Source organism: Strix aluco, chromosome W (assembly GCF_031877795.1).
Source record: "Strix aluco isolate bStrAlu1 chromosome W, bStrAlu1.hap1, whole genome shotgun sequence".
Lineage (NCBI taxonomy): Eukaryota > Metazoa > Chordata > Aves > Strigiformes > Strigidae > Strix > Strix aluco.
In genome coordinates, this window is record NC_133970.1 from 6,378,748 (window position 1) to 6,392,865 (window position 14,118).

A 14,118-nucleotide genomic window follows, 5' to 3' on the forward strand; every position below is an offset into this window, starting at 1 on the left:
GAAGGGTGATGCCAGTTCTGCCCAGCTGGCTGGCTCTGGGATGTGGGGCAGTGCTACTACTTCTCCTCTGCCAAAAAGAGCTGGGAGCAGAGCAGAGAGGACTGCTGCTCCAGAGGGGCACAGCTGATCACCATCTGAGCCAACGCCACCCTGATGAGTGAGCCCAGCCTGGCCGGTCCAACCCCCTGTGGGCATCAGGCTGTATTGGTGACCACCTCAAGGTCCCTCAGCAGTCACCCAGCTGTCACCAGCATTGTCTCAGCTCCCTCGCTCTGGCCCATGTGCCCAAAGCCCAGACAGCCAAGCCTCCAGGCAGGGAGCTGGCAACGCTGTGCCCAAACTGCACAGTCCCCATTGCTAATCACAGGGCTAGGGCTAGGTGTCCCCCCAGAGAGCTCATGTGGGTCCTCTCCTATGCTAGGCTTTCCTGGTGCACACAGCCAACATAGAGGTCTTCTATATGGAGGCGGGCTGAAGCAGGACAGCTCCAGGTCTGACAAAGTGGCTGGATGGCATTGCACTGAAGGGGTGAGGCTGTCAGCTTGCCTCCAGTCAGGGTTGCTGAGGGTCTAGCACCAGGGCTTGGGGAGGTGATGGGGGAGACAGACAGCCCACCGGAGGGCAGGGACGTGCTCCATATCTTGGCCACCTCCCAATTCCCCAGAGCTTCACTGGGGCATTTTAGGGAAGGGAAGCTTGCAGGGGCCTGACTCCAGTCCCCCCACCCTGCTTGGGTGAGGGGTTGGGGGGGTCCCCCAAAAACAGGTTCCCAGCATGGGGCTTTGCTTGGTGCAACTGGTGCTGAGCCCTGCCAGGAGGGGCCTGGGGGTGCTGCATGCATGATGGGGCTGGGGGCTGCATGACAAGCAGTCAGGGGTAGGGTGTGGGGGGGGAATTAAAGCATGTGCCCCAATCAGGAGGAGGGTGGCAGGGGACAGTACTCCATGGGGAGGGCGAGCTTCGCCCCCACAGCATCTCTGCGCAGTCTCCAGTTCCTGGCTGGAGGAGTTGCTGATGAGCCAGCCCCAGCCCATCCTGCCCATTCCATCTCAGCCCCCTGTCTCTGCAGGCTCCTCCCAATCCAGTGCTCCACCAGCTCCTTCCTGACCTGTAGCAAGATGTCAGGCTTGAGGCTGTCTGGCAGCCTCTGTGGGGAAGCCCTCAGCTGCATCTGTGTGAAAAGCACAGCAGCCCTGCAGTGGTTCCCGTCTCCAGTCTTCTCCCCCTGCTTTTCTCTGGAGAAACACCACCTACACCTGTGTGGGGCCTTGGTAATCATGGGGAGCTTCAGCCCAGCTGTCCCACTACCCTGTGCCCTCCCAGCAGCCCTGTTCAACCCAAGTGCATGGGCATCCCTGGGCACCTCCACCTCCTCACCCAGAGCTCTTCACCCTCTCCAGATCTCTGCACTTTGCCAATAAACTCTGGCACTCAGACACTGTGGCTGGCTTTGGGGAATGAGAATGGTGGGATGGAGGATGTGCCTCCTCCAGCTCACTGACTCAGTCATATCACTGCCTGGTGGGAAATGGCAGCTGCCACAGCACTGAAGGAAATGGCAAGAACCAGCATCAACCCAAGTGTTCCTGTGGCCTGGTGGCAGCATGGAGCAGCTCCTGTGCAGGCTGGAGCAGGTCCCTCAGAGCTCTGGGCTTTCTGATCGTGGTGGCTGCCTGGGGTTTATGCTTCTTGGGGAAGGCAGCTAAGAGATGACCATTTGCCTCCTCGGTCCCACAGAGGGCTTGAGCTGAGCAGCAGCTTGTCTCCTGGTGCCTGCCCAGTTTGTGGAGGTTGCAGCAAACACACTTTGCTTTGAGGCTGGGTGATGCACAAGAGCCTAAAAGGCTTGCTGGGGCTTGTCTTGGAGGTGTTTGGTCCTGGGGGCTGTTACGGGTTCAATAGAGACCACCTGGGTTGTGCCAGCAGCATGCAGATCCCACATGGACATCTCTGGGTGTCTCTCCTGGCACATTCGGAGGACCAAGCCCCTCTCTCCCAGAAGGGGGTGAGATGGGGAAGGTGAGGCATGGCAGGGCACAGCCCCACTGTGGCCACTACGCATGGGCTCCAGGGGCTCCTCGCAGCCTGGGGAGGCAGATGCAGAGTGTGCTGCCTGGGATGGAGCTTGTTGCCCCCCCTGAAGTGAAGTCAGCCTCAGAAATAAAGCCACATTTTGCAAATAATGCAACTACTTCTGCTTGTCTGCACATGAAGAAGTGGCTCCACCCCACACGGTCTTGACCACAGGCTGCCACCTGACCGCAGCAGAGCAGGGCAGGACCGAGTCCCCGAACTGCTGCCGCCCGGGGCAGCACCCACCTGCATGGCCTAGAGCGTGGTCTATGCTGACCTGTGGTTTGCCACATCTCTGCCACTCACCGCCCCCATTTGCCCCGCAGCACCCTCCAAGTCCGAGAGCCTCTAGGAGAATGTGCAGCTGGGGCTGGTGCCTGTGGCAATCAACTCAGGTAAGAGCCTGGCTGTGGCTGCCACCATGGGGAGGATGGGTTGGGGGGGCATGGGGCGACGGCAACAGGGATGCAGGGTGATGCCCGTGGCCACTCATCTCTTGCAGGGTGCTGGCCCCGGTGGTGGTGCATCCCCGCAGAGCTGCTGACAGCCAGTCTGCTGCTGCTGCTGGTGGCCTCTGCGGCCTTGGGGGCTTGCTGTGAGTTGGGGCAGAGGCTGCAGGGGGGGGGGCAGCTGGGGAGGAGGGCACTGGCAGTGGGTTGGGGCCTGGGTGAAGGCCAGGCTGCTGGGGAGTGGTTGGGGCCAGAGGGTACCTGGGGATGGGGGCCCCGGGGCGGCACTGCTTCTTTCTTGGCCATCCTGAGCTGCCTTCCATCTGCTTGCACTGCCTTCCACTGCATTCCCAATGCTTCCCACTTCCTCCCACTGCCTCTCTCTTCTTTCCCCTTGCCTTCCCATTGCCTTGTGGCACCACAAGCCCTGGGTGCTGGTCCTGGCAGGCTGTGGGGTGGAGCACTCTGGGGTGGGTGCTGAGCATAGGGCAGGCAGTTGACAACTTCTCTCCCCCAGCATTTTGTGCAGGCACCTGGTGCCACATACTGGATTAGAAAGAGAGATCAAAATCATAATGATAATCCTGAAGGGCTGGATGAGAAGCTGTATAAAGAGTAAGATGGTCCTCTCTCACCTTCCCAGCAATGGGTAGAGGTGCCGGGCAGTGCCCGGGCATTTGTCCTGGCCATGGGGCCGATGCTCAGGCATGGGCAGTGCTTTGGCCTTCCTTCCCAGGCTAAGGGGCTAAGGGGCCCTGGGGCTGCAGCTGTGTGGGGGCACAGCGGGGCTGGCAGCAGGCTGGGAGCATGGTGGTAGCACCTCTCACGTGCTCCTTCCCTTCTAGGCATGATTGGCTCGCCCACTGTGCCTCTGGGAAGATAAGCTGCTCCTTCTGCTCTTATCATTTTCCATGGATCTGTGAGCAGCTCCCAAATCTGAGCAGCCCATCCAAGTTCCTCTTTCCTCTCCCAGTCCAGGGGTTGATTCTGAGACCCCCTCTCGATCACAGGACTGAGGGACAGGAGCTGAGGGTGAACAGCAAAGACACCCTTCCTGTCCTGCACAGCCGCATCCCTGCGCACCATTGCCTCAACCACATTGCAAAGCTCTGGGGAGACAGGTTGGGAAAGAAGGTGTCTGCATTTTAAAACAAGACTTATGGAAAAGAGACTGTATTTCTGTGTCTCACACTCACACCCATGCTTATGTCCCTTGCCTCTGGCCTCCAGTCCCAGCTCCCATGACACAGGGAGGGGATGCCCATACCGAGCCCTACTCACCTCTGCTGTCTTCCTCTGAGGCTGGTGACCATGTGCTGGTTTGGGAGGTGCCTCTTGCACCTTGTGAAGCTGGGTATGATGGTGCCATTGGTGTCTCCAAACTGTCCCCCTCAGGGAGTCCTTTGGTTTTACTGTCTGTCTGTCATGGTTTAACCCCAGCTAGCAATTAAGCACCACATAGCCACTCGTTCACTCCCCCCTGCCCCAGTGGGATGGGGGAGGGAATTGGGGGGGAGGGGGGAAGTAAAACTCGTGGATTGAGATAAAGACAGTTTAATAGGACAGAAAAGGAAGGGGGGGGAAAAATAAAAAATAGAATATACAAAACAAGTGATGTACAATACAATTGTTCACCACCTGCTGACTGATGCCTAGCCGATCCCTGAGCCACGCTGTCCCCTGGCCAATTCCTCCCAGTTTATATACTGGGCATGATGTCATATGGTATGAAATACCCCTTGGCTCATTTGGGTCATCTGTCCTTGCTGTGTCCCCTCCCAGCTTCTTGTGCACTCCCAACCTCCCCTGGCAGAGCAGTATGAAAAGCTGAAAAGTCCTTGACTTAGTATAAACACTGCTTAGCAACAACTAAACCATTGGTCTATTGTCAACATTATTCTCATCCTAAAACCAAAACACAGCACTATACCAGCTACTAGGAAGAAAATTAACTTTATTCCAGCCGAAACCAGGACAATATCCACCCCTTATTCTATACCATCTAAGTCATGCCCAGGTCCCACACTTTCAAATACATTTTTCAATTAATCACCACCACTTTTCCTGTCTTTTGATACATATACACACAGATATCATTCCCTTAGTCTATGGGCCTTTAAAATGTCTGTTTAAATGTCCCTTTATGTTTGTTAAAATGTCCGTTGAGTTCATTTAGTCCATGACTTTGGGCTCCATCTGTCATAACAGTCTTTCTGGGCAGGAGGGATGGTAAGAAGTCCGCTCAGTCAGCAGAGCAGGATTGGGCTTCAGTGCAGTGCAGCAGGTGGGTGACACTGGGTGCAGCAGGAGGATAGTGTATAGTGTTGGATTGTTGCATGCTGAAGTCAGTTCTGGTTCCATCACTGTGGCATCGCTGGAGAACAACGGACATGTTGTGAGCGATCCAGACCAAGGGGCCTCACTGTGACAGCAAGCTGCAGCTGTGTTCAAGGACACAAACAAGGCCGAGACAGCCTGAGAAACTACATTCCTGCCCAAGAGATAAAGATGTTGGAATGTCGAAAACAGGGGGTCTACCTGGGGGGAGAGCAGCGCGTGGACACCACACCGGGACCAATCATAGAGGGCAGAAGGGCGCGTGAACAAGTAGCTTTAGCCTATTAGCAATAAGATAGCGGTGCGTGACACTTGTGATAGTGTATAAATTGCTGTGTAGCCTTTAATAAAGTGGCATCAACTTGATCACATTGGTCGTCTAAGTTGGGTCCGAGACTTCCACGTCGGCAACTGGCGCCCGACCAGGGACCCGAGGGAGCCTCATCGAAGATACGTGGGACTCAAACCCTGGGGAATCGGGACCCTCCCGTCGGTGCCCTCCCGAGCAAGAGAAGACGGCCCAGAGGGGGCAGAAGCAGCCGTAGCAGGCGCCGCCCCGGCGCCTGGGAAGATGCGCGCGCAATCGTCAGAATCTCGCCCTGATCAGGTGAGCGGCTGGGGAGGAGATGGGGTCCGCGCTGGGTAAAGAAGAAGCGGCAGTGGTTAAGCTCCTCCAACATATACTCTCTAAGAGAGGAGTTTCTTATGATGAGGGGAACCTGAGGAGGGTGCTGTTGTGGGCTCGGCAGCACGAACTAATCCCCTCAGTGACCGCAGCCTTTGAACCTGCTACTTGGGAAAAGATCGGCGCGGCACTGTGGGACGACATTAGTTCAGGTTCTAAAGACAGTAGGAAACTCTCCACTGTGTGGAGATTGGTCCTAGACACTCTGACAGAACTGAAAGCAGAACGGCAGACCCCCGCCTCCGCTTTCGCTGCCTGGTCAGCAGAGGCAGAACGCGCTGGCGCTCAGGATTCCGCCACTGCTGGGACGTTCGCGGGATCCCTGTTCCCCAAGGCGGCTCCTAAAAGGAGGGACGGGGACGCTGCACGCGCGGCACCCGTGCGGCAGGGAAGTCAAGAGCAAAAATCAACAGATTTACTACAGCTCGACTCCCCCCCCTCAAGCCCAAAAGATCAATCACCGGAGCGCACAGCCCCGCCCCGCTCCCGCCGCCTCCCGCCCGACCCCGCGCCCGCCGCCGCCTCGCCAGAGGAAGGCGCCGACCCAGCCCTGCCCCCGTCCTCGCCCCCGACACCCCGGTCGGTGCAGGAACAATCTCGTTATGGTTTACAAGATCAGCACTTGCAAGAACTAACGAGAAAATTAGAGCAACTTGAAATCCGAATGCAGCAAGCGGCTCAGCCCACCCCTACGGCACCGCCGCCTCCCCCTCTTCCTTTTAACCCCTTCTTCCGCGACACGGGGGGGGGGGGGGTGTGGGGGGGTGGTCGGAGCGAAACGGTGGCTCTCGGGTCGCTGCCATCGTCGGTTCAAATGAGAGGGGGGCACTGGCTTCAAGGGGAGGGGGGGCACTGTGACGTGTGAGGGGTAATGGTAATCCGGCACATCGATGGCGGGGAGTTATTTGGGATGCGATAATAGAGGGGCAGTTTAACGAATTTAGACCAATGACGTTTCCGGTAACAGTAACCCCACAAGGCAAGGAGTGGGAAGCCTGAGATTGGAAAATGATGGGGATGTGCTGGGTTACTGAATTAGTATATGGAGAATATGAGTTAAAATCACCATGTACTAGTTCAGTGAGTCAACTTCCCAACAATTGCAATTTTTCCAACATTGGCAAGTGGCCTGCGAGGCTGCGGCAGCCACACCCCGTCAGCAAGGAGATCCTCTATATGGGGTGCAAGCTCAAATTCTGACGGGTGCAGGTCCTTTTGCTAGCCCCGATTGGCAAGTAGGATTTCAACCAGAGGCGTTACGGTTAACCCAAGAATTGGCCTTAAAAACGATTCTAGCCGTACATGATGAATAAGCAGCGCAACAGGGGTCCACGGAGCCCTATCCAAAATTTATTGCTAGACTACATGCCGCTATTGATGTTAATCCTGAGGCTTGGGGGGCTTGGGACTTTCTTAGTTTTCTCATTAGCATTACTTATGATGGTGCTGATGGGTGGGCTGAGAAAGACTTCAGTCTCTTACCCACCTGCGGCTGAGCCCGGCACCGCACTCTCAGCCCTCCTCCGCCACAAGTGGCAGTTTTTACAGAAGGTGCTGACACTGGGATGCAGCACCCCTTGTCTGCCAACACCACATAATCAATAAGCAATGGCTTTATATATTCTTAACAGTGTTTTGATGTTTGCAGCGTTTATCATTTTATGTTGTGTGAGTAATAAGGGTAAGAGGCCTCTTTGTGTGATTGTTTTGCGTGTGCGAGACGCGGCAGCTGCAGACTGCGGACTTCTCTGACAGAGTGCCATAGTACCCGCTGGGTCACTGGTGCTGCCTGTTTGTTCGGGCTCAGTGTTTGAAGTGTCATAGGTGAAATATCTCCTCTAGCAGGAGGCAGTAATTCTGTGTTAATTGTTGTCTTGAATTTAGGTGCATACTCTGCGGGGAGAGTGCACCCTTGTACCATCTATCTGAGAAGGGTATTGTCATAAAAATCATCTACAACCTTACAGGGGTTGTTCGTTTTAACAGAGGTCAAACTTACTCAGCTTGTTTATTTTACTACAGCTGGGGTGACTCAGGATTTGGATCAGCACATACTCCTCAAACATTTTGAGCTCAGACAGGGAGACAAAGTCAACCTCTGATAAAATGTGCCCTCACTAAAGCAGAAGAATCTGTTGAACTAACAAGCATTTTACATACTGGCGCAGATGTGACTGTAACGTCTGCGAGCAGATTGGCCATTAGCTCGGGTAACTCAAGCGTTTTTCGGGGTTGGTGGTCATGCTGCAATGTTTCAAAGCAAATAACTCATTCATGTAAGGGGCCCAGAAAACTGGGTAGCAAATATTCATCCATTTATATTGGAAACCCCTACTACATCATGGGGTCGTGACTGTATGGCTCAATGGGGAACTGAAATTGGATCAAATTTGTCTTAATCGCCACTGCAGCACAACCCACCCCTAAACCCACCCTGAAACTAACCTGGAAAACAGAATCACCTGTGTGGGTGGGTCAGTGGCCCTCGCCAATGGAACAGTTGTGCCACCTTAATGATTTAATTCAGGAACAATTAAGTGCAGGACATCTCGTACCTACCACCAGTCCTTGGAACCCCCTGGTGTTTGTTATTTGAAAGAAAAGTGGTAAATGGTGACTTTTACATGATCTCCAACACACTGATTCCCCTAAACTGGCATTTTCTAATAATTGATCTGAAAGATTGATTTTTTCTCCATTCCCTTGCATCCGGATGATGCACCTAAATTTGCCTTCTCTGTTCCCAGTATTAATGTTAGTAAACCTGCAACACGGTACCACTGGGTTGTTTTACCATAAGGCATAAAAAATAGTCCCACGATGTGTCAGTGGTTTGTTGCAAAGGCTTTGAGCCCTGTTAGAATGCAGGTCCCCCAGGCTGTTATATATCATTATATGGATGACATCCTTATAGCAGCAGAAACACAGGAGATCATGGAAAAGGCTCTTGCTTTAACCAAAGACTCAGTATCTCAAATGGGGTGACAAATAGCACCTGAAAAGATACAGCGATCATCACCATGGCAGTACCTGGGGTGGAGAATTTGTGAACAGACCATTGTCCCCCAACACCTTAAACTTAAAACTGATGTTAAGACTTTAAATGATTTACAGAAACTGTTATGAACCATAAATTGGATACAGCTGTTGTTGGGCCTAACTAATGATGATCTGCATAGCTTGCTTTATATTTTGCGAAGAGATCCTTCACTGACATCACCCAGAGTACTTACAGAGAAAGCGAAACAAGATCTCCACTGTGCAGCTAATGCCATCTCAGAAACACAGCAAGCACGGCTTTCACATGCAATTTTTCCACCAAAATGCCAGGGCAATACAAAACCAGTTTTCTTTATCAAGGCCTCAGGCTAAAGACATCATTGCGATTTGCCCTGAATGCCAGAAGGACTCTCTCTCTTCAACAGCTAGTAGTGTCAACCCTCAGGGACTCACCTCCTCAGAATTATGGCAATCTGACGTCACTCCCTTTGCTGCATTTGGATCATTAAAATAGGTGCCGTCAATATTGCACCACTTCTCATCACAGATATCAGATCAACAAGAAGTCCAGGGCAAGGTTCAAGTCCTGGAAAGTGGTAACTGGGAAGGACCATATCCTTTAATAACCTGGGGAAGAGGTTATGCTTGTGTCTCCACAGGTCACGGTCCCCGGTGGTTACCAGCAAGCTGTGTGCAATCACACCTGAGGCGTGAGAGGCAGCTTTTGGTGGACACTCAGGAGCCGGCTGTGGGTGCTGTGGGTGCCCCTGTGCCGACAGTTCGCCATCTCTTCAACTGATCATTTAAGCAGAATGTATGGGTAATGCTTGCTGCTGCAATAGGACAAAATACACTATCTCGGTCCTTAATCACACTACAGTTGCCAACTCTTTTAAGAGAAAATGCTGACAGTAATTGCAACTCCTTAATGAAATATATAGGCTTACTAGTCACTAGTGAAGGATGTAGCTTAGATAAAATGTAGTTATTAATAAGGATGAAATGCTATAAGAATGTGTGTATTCAACTTCCTTTGTTTAGCAATATTAAGTATTAGGAACTCAAGTGTTTAACCTTATTAGAAACTCCCTTGGTTTTCCCCCTTGAGTGGTGGCCAGGCTCTGGGTGGAACCCAACAGATGAGATCAGATGTTTCCGCTCAAAGAAAATTGCCAGTTATTTTGGCCTGTTGATTTAGAGGCTGGACCTGCTTGCAGCGATGTTGGATGCCTCACCTACGGATGGACGCATCGCGTAGGATTTCCGGTTTGCGAGGAAGGGCACTCTAAATTCTCGCTGCATCCAGGGTTCCCCAGCAATTGCGGATCTGAATGTTAGTACCCCATTAAGTAAGTGTGCTATTCCATATTTTCCTTACTGTTTATTTTTGTAGTATTTAGTCATATCCCTTAGTTATGGGTACTGAAATTAGCCTACTCTTTTTTACCTAATAACTGTAACTGCTGTATTGTTTCTAGCATTCTGTGAAACTGTTTTAAGTATGCTGTGTTTTTTGAAGTTTGCCTAACCCTTAATTGATAAAGTCTCGAAATAAGTCCTGCAGGTGCAGCTGCAAAACAAAGAAAGGGGAGATGTGGGAGGCATTGGCCTGTCAGCCTTACACAGCCTATAAGCAATATCTAGTGTTGATGAAGAACAGGCCTTGGAAGATAGATAAGAAATTGCTGAGTTGTGCCAAGGTAGCAGGCAAAAACAGCAGAAAGCTGCAATACTGAACTGTGAAAAAGTACTAAGCTGTGAGAAGTTACCGTCGCGGTAGGGCGGGATGCGCCAGGGAATATGGGAAATTAGTTGAGTTGACCCATGAAACTGATAATGGACCAGCCTATACCTCTCAAAAATTTGCTCTCTTTTGTCAACTCTGGGGTATACGTCACATTACAGGTATACCACATTCCCCCACGGGGCAAGCCATAGTGGAGAGAGCACATCAAAACTTTAAAAGTGCTTTGGCAAAAACAAAAAGGGGGAGAGGTCTTGGCTGCTGCAGAACCACTTGCAAAAGCGGTGTATGTGTTAAATTACTTACGGCTCACAGGTGATAGGTAGGAACCACCAGTAGTAATACATAGTTTGGGTCTGAAATCCGGTATAAGCCGGTGTGGAGATAGTGCTTTTGCTCAGTACAAAGATGTTGCTACAGGAGAGTGGAAAGGACCTGTGGAACTAACAATGACGGGTCGAGGCTATGCCTGCCTTATTACCGATACCGGCACTAGATGAGTTCCGAGTCAATGGGTGCGACCCTGGAAAAAGGAAGTTAAGAAAGATGAAACAGAAACCGAATGAGATATTAACTTGGAGCAGGGGTTATGTTTGTGTCTTCACAGATGCCGGCTCTCGCTGGGTTCCTGCTCGGTGTGTTCGGCCTGTATTGGAACCTGCCTCAGGGTGAAGGATGGGTGGTCTCACAACCAAATACCACCGCAAGCCCTGAAAAGCCGTTCTCTACATGCTTGGTAGAAATACCTGTGGATACATGGCCGAACCCACTGCAGTTTTGGCTTGGCAAACAAACTAATGCTACTTCTTTGGCTTTAAGTGGTCTTTTAACTGTTGCTGATAGTGTTAGACATGCTACGTTATAAAATAGAGCTGCGATTGACTTTTGCTTCTAGCGCAAGGACATGGTTGTGCTGAATTTGGAGGAATGTGTTGTATGAATCTATCCGATCATTCAGAATCTGTTTTTAAAAGCATTTAGCAATTGAAGGATGGAGTCAAACGCTTAACAGAAGATGATGGCTTGGACTGGCTGACAAGGATGTTTAAAGGTTGGGGATTATCTGGTTGGTTGATAACATTAGTCAAAACTGTCGGAGTAGTCCTTTTGATTGTAGTGACTGTGCTCTTAACGTTGCCTTGCCTTATAGGCCTTCTGCAAAGGGCCCTGCAGAGGACTGTCGGTGCAATGTTTTTAGCACAGGACCACAGGGGGGTCTGGATCGCTCAAAAACAAATAGGGGGATTTGTGGCATCGCTGGAGAACAACGGACATGTTGTGAGCGATCCAGACCAAGGGGCCTCACTGTAACAGCAAGCTGCAGCTGTGTTCAAGGACACAAACAAGGCCGAGATGGCCTGAGAAACTACATTCCTGCCCAAGAGATAAAGATGTTGGAATGTCGAAAACAGGGGGTCTACCTGGGGGGAGAGCAGCGCGTGGACACCACACCGGGACCAATCATAGAGGGCAGAAGGGTGCGTGAACAAGTAGCTTTAGCCTATTAGCAATAAGATAGTGGCGCGTGAAGCTTGTGATAGAGTATAAATTGCTGTGTAGCCTTTAATAAAGTGGCATCAACTTGATCAAATTGGTCGTCTAAGTTGGGTCCAAGACTTCCGCGTCGGCACATCACTACTGCACTTCACTCGGTTTTATTAAAGTTCATTCTTCATTAATCTGGGTGATTCTTACTGTAATACCATTGATATGGCATATAACAACTATAGTAGTGATGACATACTGTGGCAGGGTTATATAGCAATTAACATCATACAGTTTAATTCATTGGCTATTCTCACCTAAAATCACCACCCTTTGAGGTACACATTGGACTTACCCATTCTCCCGCATCACCCACCAAGTGCACCCAGGTCCTTGAGCAAAAGCAATCCCGCGGATGGGTTTGCCTTTGCCTGAGGAAGGAGTGACCCAGACTGTCTTCCCTAACATACTCTTTATGTGCACTACAGGGACTTTATCCCCTTCTACAGGATATGGAAGTTTTAACTGGGCAGGGCCAGCTCAGTTGGTAGATCCCCTAGTGTTAACTAATCAGGTGGCCTTTGCTAAATGTGTATTCCAATGCTTGAAGATCCCACCCCCCATTGCTCTCAGGGTAGTTTTTAGCAGTCCATTGTCTCATTCAATTTTCCCAGAGGTTGGTGCACAATAGGGGATGTGATATATCCACACAATATCATGCTCTTTGGCCCAGGTGTCTGTGAGATTGTTCTGGAAATGAGTCCCATTATTTGACTCAATTCCTTCTGGGGTGACATATCACCATAAGACTTAATTTTCAAGGCCCTGGATGGTGTTCTGGGCGATGGCATGGGACACGGGATATGTTTCCAGCCATCTGGTGGTTGCTTCCACCATTGTAAGCACATGGCGCTTGCCTTGGTGGGTTTGTGGGAGTGTGATATAGTCAATCTGCCAGGCCTCCCCATATTTATGGTCCACCAGCCGTGGTCCTCCATAACACAGAGGCTTTAACCTCTTGGCTTGCTTAATTGCAGCTCATGTTTCACATTCATGGATAACCTGTGCAACAGTGTCCATGGTCATGTTCACCCCTTGATCACGAGCCCATCTATATGTTGCATCTCTTCCCTGATGGCCTGAGGAGTCATGGGCCCAGCGAGCCATAGATTGTTCACCCTTATGTTGCCAGTCCAAATCCACCTGAGCCACTTCAATCTTAGTAGCCTGATCCACCTGCTGGTTGTTTTGATGTTCTTCCTTGGCCCAACTCTTGGGTACGTGGGCATCTATGTGATGTATTTTTACAACCAGCTTCTCTAGCTGGGACGCAATATCTTGCCACAGTGCTTCAGCCCAGATGGGTTTGCCTCTGCACTGCCAGTTGCTCTTCTTCCACTGCTGCAATCACCCCCACCAGGCATTTGCAACCGTCCATGAGTCAGCGTAGAGATAGAGCACTGGCCACCTTTCTCAATCAGCAAGATCTAAAGACAGTGCAAACTGACTTGATTCACCTTCTCCTTCAGCAGTTTCTGCAACTTGTCATGTAGCACTCCACACAGCAGACTTCCACCTCCGATGATTTCCCACAATGCAATAGGACACATCAGTGAACAGGTCATATTGCTTCTCATTTTCTGGCAATTTATTATACAGTGGGGCCTCTTCAGCACGTGTCACCTCCTCCTCTGGCAATATTCCAAAATGTTTGCCTTTGGCCAGTCCATGATCACTTCCAAAATTCCTGGGCGACTGGGGTTTCCTATTTGTGCCCATTGTGTGATCAGTGTGACCCACTTACTCCACATGGCATCAGTTGCATGGTGTGTAGAGGGGACCCTCGCTTTGAACATCCAGCCCAGCACCGGCAGTCGGGGTGCTAAGAGGAGCGGTGCTTCAGTACCAACCACTTCTGAGGCAGCTCGAACCCCTTCATATGCTGCCAATATCTCCTTTTCAGTTGGAGTATAGCAGGCCTTGGATCCTCTGTATCTCAGACTCCACAACCCCAGGGGTCAACCTCATGTCTTCCCTGGTGCTCTCTGCCAGAGACTCCAGGTAGGGCCATTCTCCCGGGCTGCAGTGTAGAGCACATTTTTAACATCTTGTCCTGTCTGGACTGGCCCAAGGGCTACTGCATGGACTGTTTCCTGTTTAATTTGTTCAAAGGCTTGTCATTGCTCAGGGCCCCATGTAAAATCATTCTTTTTCTGGGTCACTTGATACAGAAGGCTTACAATCAAACTGTAATTTGGAGTATACATTCTCCAGAAACCCACAACGCCTAAGTGTTTTGCTGATTAAGGATACCAATTAAACTCGGACAGCAGAGTGAAAAGAGC